The sequence below is a fragment of the Puma concolor genome, chromosome D1 (assembly GCF_028749965.1).
Source record: "Puma concolor isolate L17-30 chromosome D1, mPumCon1.1.hap2, whole genome shotgun sequence".
NCBI lineage: Eukaryota > Metazoa > Chordata > Mammalia > Carnivora > Felidae > Puma > Puma concolor.
The window spans coordinates 86080288-86105700 of record NC_141676.1 but is presented as its reverse complement, the minus strand read 5'-3'; the positions used below and the strand labels follow the sequence as shown (position 1 = coordinate 86105700).

Here is a 25413-nt window from a genome sequence, read left to right as displayed (position 1 = left end):
GGGTGCAAGGGGCCGGTGCGAGGCCCGGGTAGCTCGCTCCGGGCGGTGGGCAGGTTCCGGGCGGTGGGCACCACTCTCTGGAAAGAAGGTGGAAGCTTAGGCGTGGGCTCGGAACTTGCTAGAACACACTGCGGAGCGAGCGCGTTGCCTAAAAGTCGACAGTGAGGGGCCTTCCGAAGTACCAGCGAAGCGCAACTCTGAGGCCTGCCTTCTTGGTCACAGCCCTCTGGGGATGTGCTGTTCATTTCTCTCTTGTTGTAAACAAAGGAACTGAATTGGGCAAACCCAACTTTCCTTTGGGGGAAATAAAATGCCATAGATCTCAATCAAGTATCCTTTTTGTCTCCAGCCTGGCCCAGGAGACCCTGCAGACCCTTACCCTGAAATAGCATCTTGGCCGTTTTCATCAGGTCACACTGACAAACTTAGGAGTTTTGTTTTGTCTTTTCCACTGTCCAGAATTCTCTTAGATTTGTGTGTCTCAGGACAGTTGGATGGAGGGTCTAATGTAGCTTGTATTTAGTGAGCATGTACTATATACTAGGCACTTTGAAATCTTCTCATTTAGAGCTTACAATAGCTTTGTGAGGTGGATTTTATTAACCCATTCTCAAATAAGAGAATTAAGACCTAAGTCAAGCCACCTTTTCAAGACTGCATCCTGAGTGAGTAGTAAAGACTGAAACCCATGTCTACCTAAAGCACACTACACAACACTTCTGTGGAGGACATCCTCAGGTAACCAGATGAGGTCTTATAGTTCTTAGGTCATTTATTGTTTGGCTCAGTTGCTGTTGTCATCCCGTGATGTTTTCCAGAATATACAAATTAAAACACAAAGTGACTGTTTGGGAGTGGGGGTGGACAGACCAGAAAAACAAAGCACTCCTGTGTTTGATGTCCATTCTTGTGGAATGTTCATAATGGTGGTAGATAAAAGTGAGGGTCTGAGGCAGAAGCTGTGGAAACAGGGCTCTATGATGAAGGATAAGTTTCAGGATATGGGTAGGTGTTGTCATATACTTTGCCCGAAAGTGATTTCCAAAAACATGTGGTTGGGAGATATAAATGATCAAAGGCTAGCCAGGGGACAAGGGTGTCAGGAATGTCCAGCTCCCAGCTTTGTTGGTCACACTGACACTGTCCTATTCACAGACTGGAACAACTCCCCATTGTTGAAAAGTTCTGTTCACATGAAAGTTTGCAGTTTTTATTGCAGACACATTTGGCAGTTGAATTTCAACTTGGTTGCTTGTTAATAAAACTAGAAGATGCTAAGGACTTTGTATACCATTAACTTTTTACTTTGTTTTTCTGGAGGTACAGGTTTTGTGGCTTTCTTGATATTAAGGGCTGGGATTTACCTGCAGAGCATAGGAGGAAGAATAAAATTTTGCAAAATAGGACTAATGACAAGGAATCAAGGTGGTAGGTTGTATTAATACACCTTAAGGGGCTATGGCTATCTTTTTCAGTAAGGAGCTCTTTTTCTCTTATTTTGTGTGTACTCTAAACACGCTGTAATACCTTGAAAACTTTACTCTTCCGCAGGTCATGACAGCCGTGTCTTTTTCATTTTTATGATTATTCTTTTCAAATACTATTATTTTTCAGCGTTGTCATTTAAAAAAAATTGTTCCTGATATAATACATTGTTTTTGTTGTTGTTCCTAATACAGTACATTCTTTATTAACCTTTGCCAGGCTGTTTAAGAATTTAATATGTAATTCATTTCATATTACTAACAACTTTAAGAGATTGTTAAAATTATTTTGTTCATTTTGTGCATGAAGAAACAGACTGAGAGATGCAGTAACTTGCTCAAGGTGATAGCCTATGCGTTTTAAATTTGGGAGTTTTGAACTATTTCTGTTAATTTAATTTGTGGTTACTTGTATCATTTCATTTGACAGTCGATTTGTTATGCATCAGTTTAACAATTTATCAAATGTTCAAAGCTTTGTGGTTTGCATATAAAATATTCTTTTGTTGTATTGGTGACAGGTGCAATTCAGCCTTACAAATGTTATGCCACATGGCTTTTTTGAATGATTATGTAGTAATATTTTTTGGCTTCCAAATCTTTTGATGTCCTAGAGAGAAGTGCTTCATTTAGAATTAAAACAGTAATATTTTGTTTATAATTATTGATATAATTTATTTATTTTTATTAATAATTATTTAATTATATTTAAATTATATTTAATTAATATAAAATTATTAATAATAATTAAATTAATTATTTATAATTATTGATAATTATAGTTTATAATTCTTGATATAAAACAAGCTTGTGTGCTTAAGTTTAGCAAAATCTAAAAATTAAAATTTCCTGGAAAAAAATTTGAAAAGTATTCTAAACCATTTTTTAAGAATGACTTATTTTATGTTATAATTCCTTTTAAATTTTCTGGCAGATATAATTGCTATCAGATGTGTGTGTGTGTGTGTGTGTGTGTGTGTGTGTGTGTGTGTGTTCAGAAAAACGAAGAACACCTGCCCTGCATTATGCAGTGCCTCAAATCAGCTGTTCATTCTCAAATGACTTGTTGATAGGCATTTATTCATGAGTTCAGGCTTCAGAGACTGAATGGATAGCTATTAGAGGTACTTAATCATAAGTAATTGCAGTATTATATCCAGACAAAATTATCAGACACCAGCCCCTAAGGTCTGTGTAACTTGCACTTAAGGAAGCCTAGTAGGATAGGCTTAGAACAGTTCTGAAAGAAACCAGATTTGTAATTAAGCACACTTTCTGAAATGGACACATAATGTAACTGAAGGAGCTATGGATTTAGTATATCAAGCTAGCAGCTGTTAGAGATGTGATATTAGCAGATTCCTTCTCCATAAATTCTTTGAGTTTTTTCAAAGCACAAGTGGGGTAAAAGAAAAAATATGTGTATGAATGAAGTGAGGATGTATGGAGTCTGTTGAATGATACTCTATTCATGAAGCTGGATTCTTTTTTTTTTTTTTTTTTTTTTAAGATATGTTTAGAATCAGGCGGTGTGAGTATGATGCTGTTAGGGTTGAATACAGATTTCAGAGCTCTCTCTACCCTCTGAATGCTAACCATATATGCAAATAGCTTCACTGGAGTATAAAGAGATCCTGAAAGAAAGGTTTGGTAAGCACATTCTTTTACACCTAGTTTAGCAAGGACAGTATCCACCATAGTACTCTATATGGAGATCTAAAGCTTTAATTTACTGCCTCTTTGCCACTTTTCATGACATACAGAAAGCTTCCTGAGAATTAGCCCTTGTTTCTGATTTAAAGGAATACTGTAGTATTTTGTGGTGGTGTGTTTTGTTTTTAGGTAGTATCTATTCTATGTTATATATTTCCCATGAGTAGTTCATATGTTCAGTGGCAGTTTCAATGCTGATTGTGTAGAAACATCAAACTTTTTATAAGTTAAAACTATACAAACATTTTTAAAAATTTTTAAATGTTTATTCATTTTTTGAGAGAGGAGGGAGAGAGCACGCGCGCGCGAGTACGCGCGCGCGAGCACGCGCATGCGCACAAGTGGGGGGTGGGGGGGAGAGAGAGAGAGAGAGAAAGAGAAAGAAAGAAAGAAAGAAAGAAAGAAAGAAAGAAAGAAAGAAAGAAAGAAAAAGAGGGAGACACAGAATCCGAAGCAGGTTCCAGGCTCTGAGCTGTCAGCACAGAGCCTGAGGTGGGGCTTGAACTCAGGAACCACGAGATCATGACCTGAGCTGAAGTCGAACGTTTGACTGAGCCACCCAGGCACCCCATATTTCTTTAAAAAAAAGTTTTTAAAATTTATTTATTATTTATTTTGAGAGAGAGAGAGAGAGCATGCATGAGGGGCAGAGAGACAGGGAGAGCTAGAATCCCAAGCCTGCTCCACGCTGTCAGCATGGACCCCGATGCAGGGCTTGATCTCGCAAACTGTGAGATCCGTGACCTGAGTGGAAATCCAGAGTCTGACGCTTAACTGATTAAGCCACCCAGGCGCCCCTACAAACATTTTTTTTCCTCATGTTATTTTTCATTTTCACAGAATCCCAAAGCTTCTATGGTTCAGACTTCTTTCGGTGAATTATTGCCAAAGTCAAATTATGCTATATTCATACTCCTACTCTGCCTAACCTAACCTTGTCTCTCAGTGACCTTTCTTATTTCTGTATAAGCATGACTCTTAGTTTGTAGTTCAGTTTAGTATAGCATTTATTGAATATCTGTTCAATATATTGAACAGGCACTGTTGTGCATACTACGGGTGCAGAAATGAATAAAGCATCCCCAGCTCTTGAAGAGCAAGGATAGTTGTATGCTGAATTACATTGGGTTTCAATTATTGGGTATAATACATTCTATCTTTTCAATGACACTAAAAACTCATTAGAAACCGAGGCTTAATTTCATTTCTTTTGTATCTTTCTAGAGATGACTATAGTAAATATTCTCTTTGTCACTTGTAAGTTAGTTAACTATCTTAAGTACTTCCTCTGTGTCTAGGCATTTTTTATGTATCTTAGCTCCAGTGGTCCCAGGAACTTTTGAGAATTCTTAGTTTTTACTGCAGTAGTTTCTGTGAAAGAAAGCAAATGGTAAGTATTTCTTGGTTTAATTTAAAAATCTTACCATGTATGCAAGTTATACATGGTTAAGAAGAAAAAAAAACATGGAGAAATGTTTATGAATAATTTAAGTGACACAAGCTGCAGGTAGGATTAGCATATACATATGATTACAGTTATGCAAAAACTAATCTTATGCTTAGGGGGAAAAAAACCCCCTGGAATCTAATGAACCAAAATGTTGATAGGTACTGTTTTTGAGTGGTAGGTCTTATGGCTGATTGTTTTCTACTTTTCTCTTTTTCTGGCTGATTCTTTTGTCTTTTTCCCAAGTTTTCTTTATTTTCCCCCCAAGTTTTCTTTAATGAGGATGTTTTTTAATAATGAAAAAAATTGTATTTTGTTTTGGCCTCTGATAGATAAAATAGTGGAATTTTAGATTTGACAGTAGTAAAGATTTTCTTTTCTTTTTTTAAGTTTTCCTTTTATTTTTTAATTTTTATTTATTATGTTTTTATTTAAGCTATGGGTCATTTCCTGCTTTTCCTTCATGGTCTGAGAAGCCAGGTTTCTTTCTCTGTAATGAAGCATAAGTAAGATCCCAGACAATTCTTAAGTTTATTTTAATGTGTATTTATTTTTGAGAGAGAGACAGAGACAGAGAGTGAGTCGGGTAGGGGCAGAGGGAGAGAGAGAGAGACGGAGTGTGAGTGGGGGAGGGACAGAGAGAGAGAGAGGGAGAGGGAGAGAGAGGGAGAGGGAGAGAGAGGGAGATAGAGAATCCAAAGCAGGCTCCAGGCTCTAAGCTGTCAGCACAGAGCTGGATGTGGGGCTCGAACTCATGAACCGTGAGATCATTAGCTGAGCCAAAGTCGGATGCTTAACCTACTGAGCCACCCAGGCACCCCTAAAGATTTTCTTTTAAAATGGAAAAACTTGGTGTGCCTGGGTGACTCAGGTCATGATCTCACGGTTTGTGAGTTCAAGCCCTCCATCGGGCTCCATGCTGACAGTGTGAAGCCTGTTTGGGATTCTCTCCCTCTCTTTTTGCCCTTTGTGCATGAGTTTACTCTCTTTCTCTCTCAAAATAAATAAATAAACTTTAAAAAAAATGGAAAAACTTTGAGTCTGGGTGGCTCAGTTAAACATCCAACTCTTGATCTTAGCTCACATCTTGATCTTGGGGTCATGAGTTCAAGCCCCGCATTGGGCTCCATGCTGGGCACGAAGCCTACTTTAAAAAAAATTAAAATGGAAAAACTTTGTTTAGTTCAATGTGATAGCATGTTGATTGTGAACCTTAATTAATGTCCCCCACAGTGAATGAAGTACGGAGGGGCTAACCTGATTCAGTTGTTTGATCATGTCTTCTTTGTGACTCATTTGAGAGGTTTGTTACTGGGTTTTGGGTGGGGGAGCCAACTGTGGCATCCTCAGCAAATGGTTAACTGGAAAACTGAAAGAGCTGATGAGAAAATCTGCCTCACTACCTTGTTTTCTTGTTTTTTTGTTTTTTTGTTTTGTTTAAACAAGCAAAATAATCTGAGTAGTTGCTTTGGTCTGCCTGTTCAGAGTCAGCCAGCATTTATTGAACACCTCCTTTGTGCTAGCTGGGCAACTCCTGGAAAACTGTTTTCTTTGTCTTGGGTGAGAGGAACACCAGGTCAAATTGACTTCCTTGGAAAATAGACTCTGAAAGATGTTTCCTGAAGAGAGCTGTCAGCTGATGTATCCTTATCACTTCTTCCTGCCCACCATGGACTTCCTTGTCTGATGTTTTTCTGTAAGGAATATGTATAATGTCTTTAGAATGAAGCACAGCTGTCTGGAAGGTTACAAAGAATGCAGTGAATCCTAAGACAGCTGCCTTTTTCCCCCCCACTCCTGTTTTTCCTCTAAAGTATCTCTACCAGGGTATTAGAACTTAAACAGCCAATCCATATTTATTTGGCAGTCTCTGTTTTCACGGCTGTAAAGCTTTCCATGAGTAAAACAGGAAAATCTGAGATGAACACCTCTTTAGACCAGAAGAAACATACAGTTTAGATAGTTAACAGAATAGCATTTTTGGAAAATGTTTTAATGTGTTTAGAAGTGAGAGCACTTACTTGCTCTGGCCTGGTAGACAAGAATTTCAAGAAGGAGCTGGACTTTTAGGGATAATTTTGATTTACCTAGTGCAGATTTGGGGGGAATGGAGGTGTTGGGGGCCAGTAAAATGAAGGAAATATTGAGCAAAGGCATGGAGTTGGAAATGCCTACATTGTATTTTAGGACCAATGAGTTATAATACCACCTACCATTTATTGAAAACTATGTGGCAGGCAATGTGCTGATAGCTTCACCTGGGCTATTTTAATTGATCTCAGAAGTCAGTTTTTATAGGTTGCATTTTGCAGATGATGAATCTGAGACTCAGAAAGGTTAATTCCCTAACTTAAGGTTACAGTTAGTAAATTAAGGAGCCAGATCATCCATGTAAAGAACATTGGGGAGTAACTAGATTGTAAAGTGCTTTCGATGCCAGGCTAAGAAATTTGGATCTTGTTATGTAGGTTCTAGAAATTAATGTGGCAGTTTGAAGCAGGGAAGTGATATGATCATATGATTTTAGGAGCATTAATCTGATATTCAAGAAGATTGGAGAGGGAAGGTTGGTTAGGAAGTTCAAGCTCATTTCCTTCAGGGTAGGCCTCTTGATCTTCAATTCACTTTTATGCATATATAAAAATATATTTATTTTCTTGAAATATAGGTTTATGGATGTGTAATTTTTGGTTGATAGTTATTTTGTCTTAGAAACTGGAATATGTAACTTAGATGCTTTCTGGTTTCCATTATTACTGTGGTGAAGTCTGTGCTTCAGTTCAACATATCCTCAGTCTTTTCTAGGTTGCCTGTCTTCTCTCCAGCTACTTTAAAGATCTCTTCTTTGTCTTTGGCATTCTGAAATGTTACTATTTTCCTTGTTAATTTGCTATACTTTGTGTATCTATGACTTTATGTCTTTGCTGAAAATTCTAAGGTTTGTTTAAATACTGTCTACTTTCTGTTCCTTAATTCTTTCCTTCTGGAACTCTGATCAGATATATATTCATTCTGTCTTTCAAGACTGTTAACCTTTCTGTCATAATTTCATATTCCCTCTGTGCTCTTTTGGGTTATTTATTTAGCTTTGATTTACAGCTCTTTTTTTCAGCTGTGTCTAATCTGTTATTTAACCAATACATAGAGTTTTTTTTTTTTTTTTCACCAATTATATTGCTCATTTTTGAAATTTTTACTTGGTTCTTTTTATAATCTGGTCTCTTTTGCTTGCTCATATTTTTAAGTCCTTTTTAATTTTTTAAGTTTATTTTTATTTTGAGAGAGAGAGATAGCAAGTGGGGGAAGGGCAGAGAAAGAGGAAGACAGAATCCCAAGCAGGCTCTGCGTTGTCAGTGCAGAGCCTTATGTGGGGCTCAAGCCCATGAACTGTGAGATTATGACCTGAGCTGAAGAATCAGCTCAGCGGGGCGCCTGAGTGGCGCAGTCGGTTAAGCGTCTGACTTCAGCCAGGTCACGATCTCGCGGTCCGTGAGTTCAAGCCCCGCGTCGGGCTCTGGGCTGATGGCTCAGAGCCTGGAGCCTGTTTCCGATTCTGTGTCTCCCTCTCTCTCTGCCCCTCCCCCGTTCATGCTCTGTCTCTCTCTGTCCCAAAGATAAATAAACGTTGAAAAAAAAAAAAAAAAAAAAAAGAATCAGCTCAGCCACTCAGGCACCCCTAAGTCCTTTCAAAAAAACATTTCAAGTGTAGCTGTTTTATAATCTTTATCTGATACTTTAGGTATCTGAAGTTCCTGGAGATCAAAATCTAATGTGTGTTGTTTCTTATGACTGTTAAGGTGGTTTGTTTGTTTTTCTTTATTCATAAGCTGACACTTGGTTGATCGTTATTAGTGGAAATATGGGTCTGACCTTATGATGCTTCTTATGAGAGTAGCTTCCACCAGACAATGGCCACCTGGGATGGCTTTACTCCTTTGAAGGTCCCTGGGATTATTTGAAGATGCTCAGCTTCTCTGCCTTTCTGCTGGCCCAAGGGCACAGTCTCCCCACTAAAGTGTTAAAAATGAGCATTTGCTCTCAGAGTCACACCCCCACCTATCTTTCTGGTTTCAGCCTGTGGCTGTTTTATTTTGCAGATCCCCCCATCTCCTGGGAGCCCAGAGGTATATTAGAAACTATGGTGTGCATTGGACCTTGTTATTGGAATGAAAAGGCCTTTTGAAGTATCTAATCCATACTGCTGGAAACAGGAGTCTCAGCTTTTACTTAACCTGCCCCCACCCCCCCTTTTTTAAAGATCATTTTAATTTCTTTTTTTTTTCTTTTTTGAAGAGACAGAGAGCATGAGTGGGGAGAAGGGGCAAAGGGAGAGAAAAAGAGAATCTTTAGCAGGCTTCATGCTGAGCATGGAGCCCAATGTGGGGCTTGAACCCACGACCCTGGGATCATAACCTGAGCCAAAATCAAGAGTTGGATGCTCAACCGACTGAGCCACACGAGTGCCCCTGGTCCCCCTTTTGATTAACATAAGAGTCACATACGTTTCTTTAAATGTTCATCTTGTGAAGGCAATTTGTTTTCAGTTTTCAGATATAAAATAAAAAATATTGACTATGTGTTTTCAGAGCACATATATACTCAGAGAGGTTGTGGTATGCATGAAGGAAAGGATTGCATGATTCTTGCTAAGCATCACTGCTTTGAGGATGGGGCTATATTATTTTAAAGATATGCCCAGTTGTACAACTGTAATCTCTGTGGATTGGATTCTCTGAGAAGCAACCATCTATCATTCAAGATACAGCAACTTAAAATTTGGAGAATTACAGCTGTTTTGCACTAGACAGGCACCTGAAATAGCAGCTTTTTACTCTGCTAGGAACAGGTATAGGTGAAGACATTCAGAAGTAAAATGTAAAAGTAACCTTGAGCTTTATAGCTGATATCTGAATCTGAGATTCAGATTCCTACAGAATGAAATGCTGGTTCTCTGAAAGGCTGATCAGTCCATGTATTGGGAAGAAGAAAACCACTCACTGCATCTTGGGAAGGCTCCATTGTTTGTAGCCTTTCAGATACTTTTCTGGTTGAAGGAAGGATCACAGCATCGTGGGTGTTAGGCATTCTGGATTCATTTCCCAGCATTGCATGTGATTCATATTTGGACCTTGGGGAGATAATATTGGTTTTAATCCAAATCATTTGAAAGTAATTTAAACACCATTCCTCTCACACTACCAGCAAAACATCTACATTTCATTCCCCTTATTAGATGGCTCACTTTAACTATATGAGTTTCACATCAAAAGAAGTGATTTTATGAGAAGTTAAGAGAATTTTTAACTGGTTAGTTGAATTAGTTTATTTGTTAATTAAAAGTGCATTAGAAGTTTACAAAAATCTCTTTCTTTACTGAAAGTTTAGAAGTGTTTTAGAAACAGGTAAACTTGGTTTGAACTCTAAGACGTTGGGAATATTCATCTTTCAGAGCCTCAGGGTTTTTTTGGTGTTTTTTGTTTTTTGTTTTTTTTTGTTTTTTTGTTTTTTTAAATCTGCTACAGCCTTACTATGTCTAATGTTTTAAGAGTTTCTGTGTTTCTTGGGGCACCTGGGTGGCTCAGTCGGTTAAGCGTCTGACTTCAGCTCAGGTCATGGCCTCACAATTCGTGGGTTCGAGCCCTGCATCCGGCTCTGTGCTGACAGCTCAGAGCCTGGAGCCTGCTTCACATTCTGTCTCTCTCTCTGCCCCTCCCCCTTCACACTCTGTCTCTCAAAAATCAATAAACGTTAAAAAAATTAAAAAAAAAAAAGTTTCTGTGTTTGTTTACCCTGAAGAAAAAATTGAGAACTATTTGGTTAGATTGGTGTTCTTAATTCAGTTTGATTTCTTAGTATCAGATATGAAGCTTCACTCTAACCATAAGTCCACTCACTGGTAATAAAGAACCAGTTTAGAACCTTAGTTGTGAGGCTTTAGAGCACTGGTTCAGCAAGAACAAATATTTAAGTGTCTTTAATTTAATAGGCACTGTTTCAGACTGTCCAGATACATTGGTGAAGTAGCTTATGGTATGAATACTTCATAGGAAATAAAGCTACAGATCCTTTCCTCCAAACGGTATTCTTATGTACATATATTAAAAAATATATATTCTATTTTGGGGGGTTTATAGCCCCCAGAAGATTATTTATACACCTCAGGTTGAGAAACCTGCCCTAGGGCTCAGGATCCTTATGGGGGACACATCCTTAGAATGAATGTTTTTTGAAATAGATGCTTACTGCATATAGAGTTCAGGAGCATTACAAAAATGTTATTTTATTCTTATGTTATTTCTTCTTTCCATTAATTCTGTTATAGCCCAACATTTCTGTTAGACTCTTTATATATTATGACGCTTAGTGTCAAACATCTAGTTATATTCTCTATACATTTCCAATTTAAATTTCTCTATAGATAAGTCCGAGAGTGAAGAGTTTGATTTAAATGGAAAACAAAGCATACATGTAACTTTAGACATGCTTAATTCCATAATTTTCAGTGTTTCATCATGTCAGTACAGCTCTAGGAGGTATGCAGGGGTAAGCCATATGAAAGACAGAGTGAAATGCCAGGAAGAAATTATTGCCGGAATTCCTTTTCCATCTATGTGTGGTGTCTGTTTATAGCAGGTTTCGCTGTCTCTCTGTTCCTCCCTGGCTCACTCTCTCTCTTTTACTTAGGCATTAGTGATGAGAGAAGAGTCCTGAAGATGTTTCATAACATTTGATGAGGGACTTCACTGAAGCCAGAATAAATATTTTCTCCTTCTATTACTCTGTGGCTACTATGCCACATGCTGTTTGCAAATTACAACAAACTATTCCTCAGAGTGAGTTCAGGGTCAGGTAATTTTCTTGAGAAGGAGTATGTTTTTGTGTTTTGTTCTTTCTTCAACTCCCAGGTTTTACTTTCTGTGCTTTTCTTGTCAAGTACGTTTTCTACGTGTAGAGTAAATAAAATCTGTTAAAACTTTGGTTGTTTCTATTATATGCGAGCAGCACCTTTTGGCTCATATATTTTAAAAGCTACTTTTAATGAAACCTTGAGGAAGAAAATGTAATTGGAATTTAGAGTCCCGGTTTTAAGCCTCATGACTTGCCTACAGCATGATGATAATGTGATATGTTTGGTTGTAAAGCCTTAGTTTCCAGTGGAAATCACTGCTTTGCCTTCAAGGGTGAGATTACTAGACTTGGGTTTCCTCATGACAGAGGTGAGGCAATTCTTTACCTGTCCACAGCCACCCTTTTCATTGAGGCATTGGATTCTAGAGAAATGTTTCTTTCTCTTTTTCTTTTGCAAGATTATGGCCATGTAATAAAGGGAACATAGATCATAAGACTTTATTTACTTTTTATTGGGAATCATGATTTGGAGCATGTTCTTTATCTCTGTAAAATTGTTTCATTATTATCTTCTGAGTAACCCTTGTTTATTCCATTTCTATCTTATTATCATGGCCCGTCTACCCTGAAATATGGAGTATAGTCTTCTTCTTCATTCCTACTTATTCCCTAGTGTCCAGCTTAGTGTACTTCTCTATAAAGTCTTTTTTAGATATCTAACCTGGAGTGATCTTGTCCTCTTCTGAATTCCTATTTATTAGGAAGAGCATAAACTAGACCAAGATTTGGGTCTCAGCTCTGCTATATGTCTTGCCAAAATTAATTTACTTTAAAAATTTACTGTAAAAAATAGTAATAATGTGTAACTTTGTAGGATTGTTTTTCAAACCAGTGACTATATGTAAAGCTGCCATCAAAGTATCTAAATAAATGGTAACAAAGGTAACACTAATTAATATAGCAAAATTAAAATTAATTACATAATTCTTATAAAATGCTCTGCAGAGGGTCTGGCAAAACAATACGCTTTTAGTGTTAGGTTTATTTTTTGTTCTTGCTGTTGTTATTAGTCAGTAAGTGGTAGAGATTTACTTTATTACTGTTGTTGCTGTTACTGTTACTGTTTTACTACAGTTCATTTGATCCTTAATTATTCAGAAGCAAGTTTAAAGTGAAGTTTATCAAGCTTATGCTTTTGGACTCCTCACTTAAAAAGGGACCCCTTTTGGGGCACCTGGGTGACTCAGTCGTTTGGGGCTCTGACTTCAGCTCAGGCCGTGATCTCATGGTTTGGCTCTGTGTCCAGCTTTGTGCTGACAGCCTGAAGCCTGCTTTGGATTCTGTGTCTCTCTACCCCTCTCCTGCTCATTTTCTGTCTCTCTCAAAAATAAATAAACATTAACAAAATTTAAAAATTTTAAGGCCCCGGATTTCATACTAGCAATATGTCCTCAAATTTGCATAAATTAGATGCCATAGCTATAATCAATTAAGATTTTTCTCTTCTTCCACTTTGCCTTCCCCTCTGTCATACTTCTCCTTATGTTGAGTAGTATTGTAATGGTCACAGGCATTTTCCCCAGCTAAGGGGAAGTGAGTTGGGAACACATTCAGTTCTGGTTTTAGTGGAATTGTTTATGTGGTCCATGGTCACTGGTATATAGAGCTGTTATTGCTAACCATCTCAGTGTAAGATGGCTTCTGAGAATATTCAGCCATGTTGTTTGACTTACGAGGATTGTGATATGAAATTGTAGAGCCTACTGTGAGTGCCATTTTTAAGCCCTCATAATGCCATTATAGTGAGTATGTGGTTGAAAAGTAGGTAATGAGTTTTCTCATGTCAAAGAGTATTTAAGATTTGTCACTGTTCAAGAAAACTCAAAATATTCTGAAGTCTTACAGCTTAAATGTGAAAGAAACTTTAGATAGAAGTTTTTGCAAATTTAACAATACTTAACACTTTGCATGATTTGCCAATAGTGCATATTTTATTTTCCTGTGATATTACCAATAATGAATAATGAATTATGAAGCAGAAAGAAACTTTCCTAAAGTATCAATATTACATTTTTTTATTAATCATGCTGAAAGAAAATCTTAATTATCATTGTTATTTTCATAGGCAATATTACAAAATGATTGGCATATGATAAGGTGATTTAAAATCCCAAGATAAAGGAAAGATTGGAGAGTACCAAGGAATTAATGAAAATATTGTTATATGTCTAGATTTTGTGCTATTTGTGTGGCCAGCTTTTAAAACTTAAAATTTTTTTTGTGATTTTTGTTCTCTTTCTTAATAAATATTCACTTACTACCTAATTTTGTATTCATAATTTTGTATTCATTTTCTTATTGAGGGACTCAAAATTATAGCATCAGGCTGCATAAAACCTAGTGTACACTAATTATACTCTAATTTGAATCATATCTTTGGATGTTAGATTGGCCTAATTTAAGTTATTAATGGCAGTATATTTTTCCTATTTGTGTACCTTTGACTCTTCAAGTAGTTTGCAGTTTGAGGGTAGAAATCTTGTCTTAATGCCTAGCATAATTCTTGAAGTAGGTGTATAGATATAGGTATACAGATATTCATTGACGAGAGAACAGTGTGGCAAAAGGAGGTGTCTATTCTTTAATTGTGGGTTTGAGAAAGGGGTAGAAGTTTCACTAGCTGTTTTAGATGGGGGCTGACAAGTATTTCTGTTCAAATATATTACAGTCTTGACAGATGAGAAGCCATGGTCTAATTTTTATGTTTCTTAATCTGTATTTTAAAGTAATTTGGAGCCAGCAGACCTGGTTTCTACTTTTCCACTTTGATCTCTGATACTTTCAAGTTTTGAGGTTATAATTGTCTCCTAATATATTTCAGACTTATTCTCTTAATCTAGGAAGAGATTATAATACCCACTTTATAGGATTGTTACACATGGATCAATTGAGACAGTAAGTGAAAGTGGTACTTTGCCAAATGCTACACACTTTCACAAGTGCTACATATGTAAACTATTACCATTCTTTGCTTTATTCCTTTTGGGTGCTCAAGTTTTATTAGACCTCTGGTTCTCCAAAACTTTAGGTTACAATCCTAATTAGAGGAACTTTTTTTTTTAAGTGGGATTACACCCACTGCAGAGCCCAACATGGGGCTTGAACTCAAAACCCTGAGATCAAGACCTGTGCTGAGATCAAGAGTCAGACAGTTAACTGGCTGAGCCATGCAGGCACTCCAAGGAACTTTTCTTCTATTAAAGCTTCCCTGATGGTTTATTTTGATGAGATTGCCAGTTAATTTTTTTTTTCTATGTAGAGAAGACATTTCATCTAAAGTACAGATAGTGTCCTTAATTAAAAACAAAACAAAACAAAAACCAAAAAACAAAAAAAACTAGTTTTAAGTTTCAAGAGTAAAGAAGAAAAAATTCTCTTTGACATTCTGGGATTTAAAAAATGGCTCAATGATATTTGTAGAAAGGATTAGACCTTTCATGCTTTGGGAAATTTTCATGTCTGAACTAGCAAACTTTCAATAATAAAAAGCATCGGTGAGAATTTCAGCATATCTTTAGTAAAGGGGATGCCAATATAAATCAGTGAGTTTACATTAAAAATAAATGTCTTATTAGATAAATAGATACTAAGAATGGATGAGTTCAGGATAAGAAAATGCCTTATGAATCAATAGATCTCCATGTTTCATAGGCTATTTCCACCTGAGAGTTTTACGTTGCCTTTTCCCAAACCCTTAGTGAAATGAAGTGACAGAATTTCATGTTCTCAGATAAGTGTGCCATATAATGTTAGCAGTCCTTCAGATGAAGTGCTTTTTTTTTCTTTTTTTGCATATGGGAGTATGAAGGAAAACATTCTGTAACTAAACAAATAAAATACCTCTGTGTTTTTTAAATACCTCTGTTTTAAGGCCCAAAGAATATATAGTTTTAAAAAATGCTAAAACCATATGTTGTTATTAAACCAGAGCATTATAGGCATTAAATTCTGGGCTCCCAGCTCTCTCTCACAGATTATATTTTTATTTATTTCAAAGCATTAGTTGAAGTCTGGAGAGTCTGAATGTATTAACTACTGCTCAAAGTTAGAGGCACTCATTCATTTGGAGGGCCAAAATTTGGAATCTGTCTTGTTACAAACCTAGGTAGGTAAGATACTTAAAAAAAAAAAAGTCCTCTTCTTTTGAAGGTCATTCATGTTGGACTTCTCTGGAAGAGGGAACTGTCTCATAGGCCAAATCTAATTTCTCAGTAACTGGAGTGGTTATCAGGAGATCTATACTTTGTCACTGATGTACATGATGATCTCAGCAACTCATTTAATCATCTTGTGTTAAGTTTTCTACCCACCAAGGTAATATTTACCCCTCTCAACTCACACAGATATATAGCTTATAGGATTTTAGAGCTGAAAGATCTCATAAGACATGGTTTCTCCTTCCTTCCTTTTTCCTTTTTTCTCTTCTTTCTTTTTTCTTTCTTTCTTTCTTTCTTTCTTTCTTTCTTTCTTTCTTTCTTTCTTTTCTTCTTTCTTTCTTTCTTTCTTTCTTTCTTTCTTTCTTTCTTTCTTTTTTATTTTGAGCGGGGGGGGGGGGTGGGGTGGGCAGAGAGAAAAGGAGAGAGAATCCCAGGCAGGCTTTGCATTGTCAGCACAGAGGCTGGTGCAGAGCTCCATCTCATGAACCTAAGCCAGAATCAAGAGTTGGGTACTTAATCGACTGAGCCACCCAGGTGCTCCTAAGACATCATTTCTTAACCTTAGCATTGTTGACCTTTTGAGCTGGATAATCATTTGTTATGGTGAGTTGTCCTGTACATTGTAGGATGTTTAGCAGCATCCCTGACCTCTAAATGCCAGTAGTAGGACTGCTAGTTAATGATAGCCAAAAATGACTCCACACATTTCCAAATATTCTGTGGATAGCAGTATCTCTATTAGTTGAGAACCCCTGCTGTAAGAGATTATTCAAGATAAGATAGCTGAGGCCTAGAGAAATTCAGTCACCAGCTTTAGATCACATAAATATTAAGTGGTTTAGCTGGAAGTAAAATCCAACTTTGTTAATATAATCCCAACCCAATTCCCTGGTTTCCCCCCTTCCCTCTTTTTTTAATGTTTGTTTGTTTATTTATTTATTTATTTTTACTTATTTTTGAGAGAGAGACAGAGGCAGAGAGAGAGAATCTCAAGCAGGCTCCACATGTCATTGCAGAGCCTGATGCCAGGCTCAAATTCATGAACTGTGAGATCATGACCTGAGCTGAAATCAAGAGTCAGATTCTCAGTTGACTGAGCTACCCAGGCACCCCTCCTGGGTTTCCCCCTTAAATTAATTTAGAGTTTCATTCCATGTCAAAAGCAGTGGCATACATTTAAAATTTTGACACCAAAAGAAATATTGACAAATCTACATTTACCAGTTTTGTATTACCCACTCACTTCCATCTCACCACTTCCAAAGCTCTTAACCATACATCCCAAAGAACCTTGCTTTCCTTGATTCTTAAACACTTGAAAAATGCTTGAGCACCACTTTAGCTCCTGCTGTCCCAACAGGGCACCCTCTGCACAGAGCCCTGACCTATGCCCACTTCAGCTCCATCTGTCCCATCAGGCCCCTAGGCTGTGCCCAGTCCAACTCTAGCCATCCTGCTGGGGTGGCTGGTACAGAGTGCTTCAGGACCACTGGTTCGTGCCCACTTCAGTTCCAGCTAGTCAGCTAAAACTTTCAGGCACTCACAGTCTGCACTGGGCATGTTCCCTCATAAGGCCACTCCTTCAAGACTGGGAGGCATAGCTGTTTTCCTTAATTCATAGAAACAAACACAGAAAATCAAACAAAATGAGGATATGGAAATATGCTTCAAACAAAAGAGTGAGACAAAACTTAAGAACTAAATGAAATGAAAATAATGTGTCTGATAATGACTTCAAAGTATTGGTCATAAAAGCACTCACTGGACTTGAGAGAACAGTGGATGAACTCAGTGAGAACTTCAACAAAGAGAGAAGTATAAAAAAGAACCAATAAGAGTTTTAGAATACAATAACTGAAGTGAAAAATACACTAGAGGGAATCAACATCAGATTAGAGGATACAGAAGAATGGATTAGCAATCTGGAAGACAAGGCAATGGAAAGCACTCAAGCTGAACAGAAAAGAAAAAAACAGAGAGAAAAAAAAAATAAGATAGGTTAAGGGACCTCTGGTATAGCATCAAGCACACTAACATCTACCTTCTAGGGTTCCCAGAAAGAGGAGAAGAAGGCCGAAAATTTATTTGAAGAAGTAATAGCTGAAAACTTTCCTAACCTGAGAAAAGAAACAGACATCCAGGTCCAAGAAGCAAAGAGAGCCCCAAACAAGATGAATTCAAGGAGGTCTGTGCTAAGACACATAATAATTAAAATGTCAAGAATTAAAGAATCTTAAAAGCAACAAGTGAAAAACTACTATTTATTTATGTATGAGGGAAACCCGATAAGGCTTTCAGCTGATTTTTCAGTAGAAACTTTGCAGGCTAGCGGGAGTGGAATAGTATATTCAAAGTGCTGAAAGGGGAAAAAGTGAAATAAAAAACTCTGCAACCAAGAATAGTCTACTTGGCAAGATGATAATTCAGAATTTAAAGAGAGATAAAATTTCCCCAGAGAAACAAGAGTTAAAGGATTTCATCACCGCTAAGCCGGCCTTACAGGTAATGTTAAAGGGACATCTTTTAGTGGAAAAGAAAAGGCAGTAAATAGAAAGTGAGAAAATTATGAAAGGAAAAATTTCACTGGTAAAAGCAAACATATAAAAGATTCAGTCCTTTGTAAAGCTAGTATGAAGGTTAAAAGACAAGAGTAATACAATTAATTTTATCTAAAATATTAAAGGATTCTTGAAATGATGAAACTTATGACTTCATATACATAAAACATGGAAGAGAAGGAGTAAAAATATAGTGTTTTTATGTTTTTGAATTTAAGTGACCATCAACTTAATACAGACCACTGTATACTTAGGGTGTTGTATGTGAACCTCATGGTAACCACAAATCAAAAACATGTAATAGATATAATGTATAACAAAACATATAACAAAAAAAAAAAATGAAGAGAAAGGAATCCAAGTATAACGCTGAAATAAGTCATCAATCACAAGGGAAGAGAAACAACCACAAAACAAAAAACAAGAGAGGAAAAGAAGAAAAGACAAAACTACAAAACAACCAGACATAGTTAACAAAATGACAATAAAGATGTATTATCAATAATTGCTTTAAATGTAAATGTTCTAAATGCGCCAATCAAAAGACAGGGTGACTGGATTTAAAAAAAGAAACCATCTCTATGCTGCCTGCAAGAGACTCACTTCAGACCTAAATACACTTATGGACTGAAAGTGAAGGGTTGGAAAATATATTTCATGTAAATGGAAGTGTAAAAACCTGGGGTAGCAATACCTTATCAGATAAAATAGACTTTAAAACAAAGATTGTAACAAGAGACAAAAAGTATCATTGCATAATGATAAAGGTATCAATCCAAAAAGAGGATATAACAATTTTGAGTACCTGTGCATCCAGCATAGGAGTAACTAAATAGATAAAGCAAATATTAACAGACATAAAGGGAGAAATTGATGGTAATACAATAGTAATAGGAGTGGATTTTAAAACCCCACTTACATCAATGGATAGATCATCCAGACAGAAAATAAGGAAACCGTGGCCTTGAATGACACATTAGACCAGATGGACTTAGCAGATATATACAGAACATTCTATCGAGAAATAGCAGAATACATTCTTTTCAAATACACATGGAACATTCTTCAGGATAGATCACATTTTAGGCCACAAAATGAGTCTCAGTAAATTTAATAACATTGAAATCATATTGAGCATCTTTTCCAACCACAATGCTATGAAACTGGCAATCAGTTGCAAAAAAATGGGAAAAAAACCCACAAACACGGGGCTCGAACTCAAGAACCGTGAGATCATGACCTGAGCCGAAGTTGGACACTTAACTGACTGAGCCACCCAGGCACACCATAAAATCTTTGGGGTTTTAGAACAAAAGAACAAAAGAAGTTTTAAGAGTGAGGTTTTTAGTGATACAAGCCTACCTCAAGAAACAAGAAAGATCTCAATCTAACCTTAACACCTAAAGGAACTAGAAAAAAGAAAAAGCCCAAAGTTAGAAGGAAGGAAATAACAGTAAAGATCCGAGTAGAAATAAATGAAAATGGGTACTACAAAACATTTGAAAATATCAACGAAACTAAGAGTTGGCTCTTTGGACAGATAAACAAAATTAGTAAACCTTTAGTCAGACTTATCAAGAAAAAAAGGACTCAAATAAAATTAGAAATGAAAGAGGAGAATTAATTAAAACCAACACCACAGAAATACCCAGGATAATAGGAGACCACTATGAAAAGTTATATGCCAACAAATTGGACAACCTTGAGGAAATGGATAAATTCCTAGAAACATACAGTCTTCCAATATTGAATCAGGAGGAAACAGAAAATCTGGAAACATAATAGTAGTGAAATTCAATTGGTAATTTAAAAACTCCCAACAAACAAAAGTCCAGGACTAGAGTGCTTCACAGTTGAATTCTTCTAAACATTTAAATAAGAGTTAATACCTATCCTTTAAAAAATATTCCAAAAAATAGAAGACAGAAGAAAGCTTTCCAAATTCATTTTACGAGGCTAGCATTACTCTGACACCAAAACCAAAGACACTACAATAAAAGAAAATTACAGGTCAGATTCCCTGATGAACATAAACACAAAAGTTTTCAACAACATATTAGCAAATCAAATTCAACAATACATTAAAAGGATTATCATACTCAGTGGCGAAAAGCTGAAAACTTTCCCTCTTAGATCAAGAACGAACAAGGATGTCCACTCTCATCATTTCTATTCAACATAGTGCTGAAAGTCCTAGCAGCAGCAATCAGACAAGAAAAAGAAATAAGAGGCATTCAAATTGGTAAGGAAGAAGTAAAACTTTCCCTATTTGCAGATGACATGACACTGTATATAAAAAGCCCTAAAGAAACAAAAACAAGACAAGGATGTCCACTCTTACTACTTTTATTCAACATAGTACTGGAAGTCTTAGTCACAGCCATCAGACAACAAAAAGAAATAAAAGGCATCCAAAGTGGTAAGGAAGAAGTAAAACTCACTATTTGCAGATGACATGATACCATATGTAGAAAACCTGAGAGATTCCACCAAAAACTTAGTAGAACTGATAAATGAATTCAGTAAAGTCACAGGATACAAAAACAATGTGCATAAATCTGTTGCATTTCTATACACTAAGAATGAAGTATCAGAAAGAAAAATTAAGAAAATAATCCCATTTATAATTGCACCAAAACCATAAGATAGCTAGGAATAAACCTAACCAAGGAGGTGGAAGACTTATATTCTGAAAACTATAAAACATTGATGAAAGAAATTGAAGAAAACACAAAGAAATGGAAAGACATTCCATGCTCCTGGATTAGAAGAGTAAGTATTGTTAAAATGTCTGTACTACCTGAAACAATCTGCAGGTTGAGTACAATCCCTATCAAAATACCAACAGCATTTTTCATAGAACTAGAACAGACAGTCCTAAAATTTGTATGGAGCCACAAAAGACCCCAAGTAGCCAAAGCAGTCTTGAAAATCTCAAGGTATCACAATTCCAGACATCAAATTATAATACAAAGCTGAAGAGATCAAGACAGTATGGTACTGGCACAACAATAAGACACACAGATCAATAGAACAGAATAGAAAACCCAGAAATAAACCTACAAGTATATGGTCAGTTAATCTTCGACAAAGGAAGAAAGAATATGCAACAGGAAAAAGACAGTGTTTTCAACAAATGGTGTTGGGAAAAACTGGACAGCTACATGCAGAAGAATTAAAGTGGACCTCTTTCTTACACCATACACAAATATAAATTCAAAATGGATTAAAGACCTAAATGTGATAGTGGTACGTGAAGCCATAAAACTAAAGGAAGCACAGGCAGTTATTTCTCTGACATTGACTGTAGCCACCATTTTTCTAGCTGTCTCCTGAGGCAAGGGAAATCAAAGCAAAAATAAACTGTTGGTACTATATCAAAATAAAAAGCTTTTGCATAGTGAAAGAAACAACAAAACTAAAAGCAAACCAAACTGAATGGGAGAAGATATTTGCAAATGACATAAATGATCAAGGATTAGTATCCAAAATATGTAATACAGCATTTCTAAGCACCTACCACATTCTGTACTGGATAGTGGAGATTCAGTGAACAATTCCTGCTCTCTGGAACCCTGCATTCTAACAATATGTACATAACCAATATACAGCATTCTAATTCTACATACATTATTGATTATATTTGCAACAAAGGCTATCAAGAAAAGTATAGGGGGCTATGAAAGCATATAACAGAAAGTACTAATCCGAAGAATTAGGGAAAGCTTCCCTTAAGGAAGTGACATTTGGGATTGAATCTGATGAGAAGGTAAATTCAACCCTGCAAAACGGTGGCCAGATAATATATGCACTGGGAAACATGTACAGTATCTCTGAGCAGCTATGAGAAAATAAAAACCAGGAAAGCTAACTATAGTGAGCAAAGGGACAACTGACAGGAGAGAAAAACAGACAGGTAAAAAAAAAAGGCTCAAGAATTTGAGCTAATACTAAGAGTAATAGAAGTCCCTCAAGAATTTTAAACAAGGGCATGAAAAAAGTAGAGAACAATGATATTTAAAGTATGAACTCAATTATTTCTAAAAATTTACAGAAAAATGACAAATACATAAAAATGTTAAATTGTTGCAACATTGTCCTGGTAAGATTATGATTATTTTTCTCATGTATACTTTTTAAACTTACCAAATTTTACAGACTATAAATTCTCAACAGTGAAAAAAAAAAAGTCCAGGTCACCAAATATAACACAGTAGTGGCTCCGTTCTTCCCTTGCTTCATGCAACCTTTCCATTGCTACACACATTTATTTGCAGGATACATCCTCCACCCCAGATCTAGTCTTTGCCCCTCAATTCTACTACCAACGCTTAACTCTAAGGACCACTTCTAACTGCCCTTCAGTACTAGTCCAATCCACATTGTCTAGCGTTAGTTCATTTTTCTAGGGGAAAATAACACTAAGAATACTGATACCCAGTGAGAAGAATGAAATTTGTGAGAATCTTATTAGGTAGCCAATGCTTTAGCTTAAGATAGTTTATAATGTACTTAGAGGAAAAAACAGCAAGTAAATATAAGCATGGCAGATAATTACACTTAATGTTGAATGGCTCCAGTTTGTCTTACTCTCCAAACCCCTAAGTTTGGACTTCAGGAACTCTCATATTGTGAACTTATGCATGTTCAGAATATTACATAACAACCCAGTTGTATCTGAGTTCAAAAATTTCAATAGATTAAAAAAGCATCTTCAAAGCTCAGTGTCTGAGGTTTTCAACATTGCAGGAGTCTGGAATTTTCAAAAGATATACAGCTGTGTTGCACAGCTATCAGAGAAGAGATTCTGTTAATGAGACCACATGAAATCAGAGATGTCCTTAGCACAGAGCTTGAGGTATTCCAGAATCCAGATGTTCAGATGATTTACCCTGATTTTAAAGGAAAGTGTTTATTTATAAGCTCTCCTACCTGACAGTGAGTTTCTTTTCTGACAACTAATTTTACTCAATTTGCTCTTATCTGGTTTTCCTTTTTTTATGTCTTCCCCTTCATGTCCCCAAGGCAAGCCTGAATTTCTACATACTGAAAACCCAAGATATGATAAACTGAAACATTAGATATGGAATTAAACAACTAAACAAAATTTACCATGTGCTACTATGTTTCCAAACATAATGCTTATTAAAACCCATAAAACTTAGAAGTACATAAAGAATGGAAGATATAAGAAGGTTCAGCATAAACCTTAGGTAACACAGAGATTTAATTTAATACATGGGCACTAGAATTCAGAAATACATCTTCTAGAGACCCTTGATCAGAACAAAATTCACTAACTTTTCAATACCCCGTACATCATATCCAACTTAAATTTACCAGTATGACTTGCAATGCAGATTGAAATCTTCCAAACCATCCATTCCAATTGCTCTTAAGTGTTGCTCAAGCATTTTTTATTGAAGTATGGTTGACACACAACATTGTATTCATTTTGGGTGTACAATATAATGATTTTAAGATTATGTATATTACCAAATGCTCACCACCATGAGTGTAGTAACCGTCTGTCACCATACAAAGTTGTTATAATATTATTGACTATATTCCCCATGCTGTAACTTTCATACCTGTGACTTATTTTGTAACTGGACATTTGTACCTCTTAATCAGCTTCACCTACTTCACCCATCCCCTGACCCTCTTCACTCTTGCAACCAGCAGTTTGTTCTCTGTATTTATTCTGAGAAAGTAAGTAGGGGAGAAGCAAAGAGAGAGGGGAATCCCAAGCAGGCTTTGCACCATCAGTGTAGAGACTGATGCAGGGCTCGACCCAATGACAGAGATCATAACCTGAGCCAAAACCAAGAGTCTGACTCTCAACTGACAGAACAACTCAGAAGCCCTTGTTCTTTGTATATATGAGTCTGTTTCTGTTTTTCCTTGTTTGTTCATTTGTTTTTTGGATTCTACACGTAAGTAAAATCATAGGGTGTTTGTCTTTTTCTGTCTTTATTCACTTAGCATAATACCTCCTGCATCTATCCAGGTTGTCCTAAATGGCAAGATTTCATTCCTTTTTAGTAATACATACATACCACATCTGCTCTATCCATTCATCTATGGATAGACATTTAGGTTACTTCTGTATCTTGGCTATTGTAACTAATGCTGCAATAAACACTAGAGTGCATATATCTTTTTGAATACATTTTTCAATCCTTCAGTGAAACATCCAGAAATGGAATTATTAGGTCATGTGGTATTTCTATTTGTAATTTCTTGAGGGACATCCATACTGTTTTCCATAGTGGATGCAGCAATTTACATTCCCACAAACCGCACACACGGGTTCCCTTTTGTCCACTTCCTTGCTAACATTTGTTATTTCTTGCCTTGATAGTAGCCATTCTGACCAGTGTGAGTTGATATATCATTCTGGCTGATTTGCATTTCTCTAATGATTAGTGATGTTGAGCATCTTTTCAAGTGCTTTCTGGTCATATCTATGTCTTCTCTGGAAAAATACATATTCAAGTACTCGGCCCCTTTTTTAATCAGATTATTTTTTGATGTTGAGTTTAAGAGTTCTTTATATATTTTGGATACTGATCCTTTATCACATGTATCATTTGCAAATATCTACTCACATTGACTAGGTTGCTTTTGTGATTGTTTCCTTCACTGTGCAAAAGCATTTTATTTTTTTATTTATTTTTATTTAATTTATTTTTTTTAAATTTACATCCAAGTTAGTTAGCATGTAGTGCAACAATGATTTCAGGAGTAGATTCCTTAATGCCCCTTATCCATTTAGCCCATCCCCTCCCACAAAAGCATTTTATGTTGATGTAATCTCAACACTTTAATTTTGCTTTTGTCTCCCTTGCCTGAATAGACAGAAGCAGAAAAAACATTGCTAAAGCCAGTGTCCAAGAGTTTACTGCCTAATTTTCTTTTTTGTTTTTGGTTTCAGGTCTTACATGTAGGTCTTTAATTCATTTGAGTTTATTTTTGTGTATGGTGTAAGAAAGTGGTTCAGTTTCATTCTTTTTTTTTTTTTTTTTTTTTAAATTTTTTTTTTTTTTCAACATTTATTTATATTTTTTTGGGACAGAGAGAGACAGAGCATGAACGGGGGAGGGGCAGAGAGAGAGGGAGACACAGAATCGGAAACAGGCTCC

General features: G+C 36.3%; 1 protein-coding gene across 2 annotated transcripts in view; it reads left to right on the top strand.

Annotated features, from left to right (window-relative positions):
* JAM3 (junctional adhesion molecule 3) overlaps positions 1-25413 on the top strand; it is a 122827-nt gene that overhangs the window by 38816 nt on the left and 58598 nt on the right. The gene's annotated exons all lie outside the window — the stretch shown is intronic.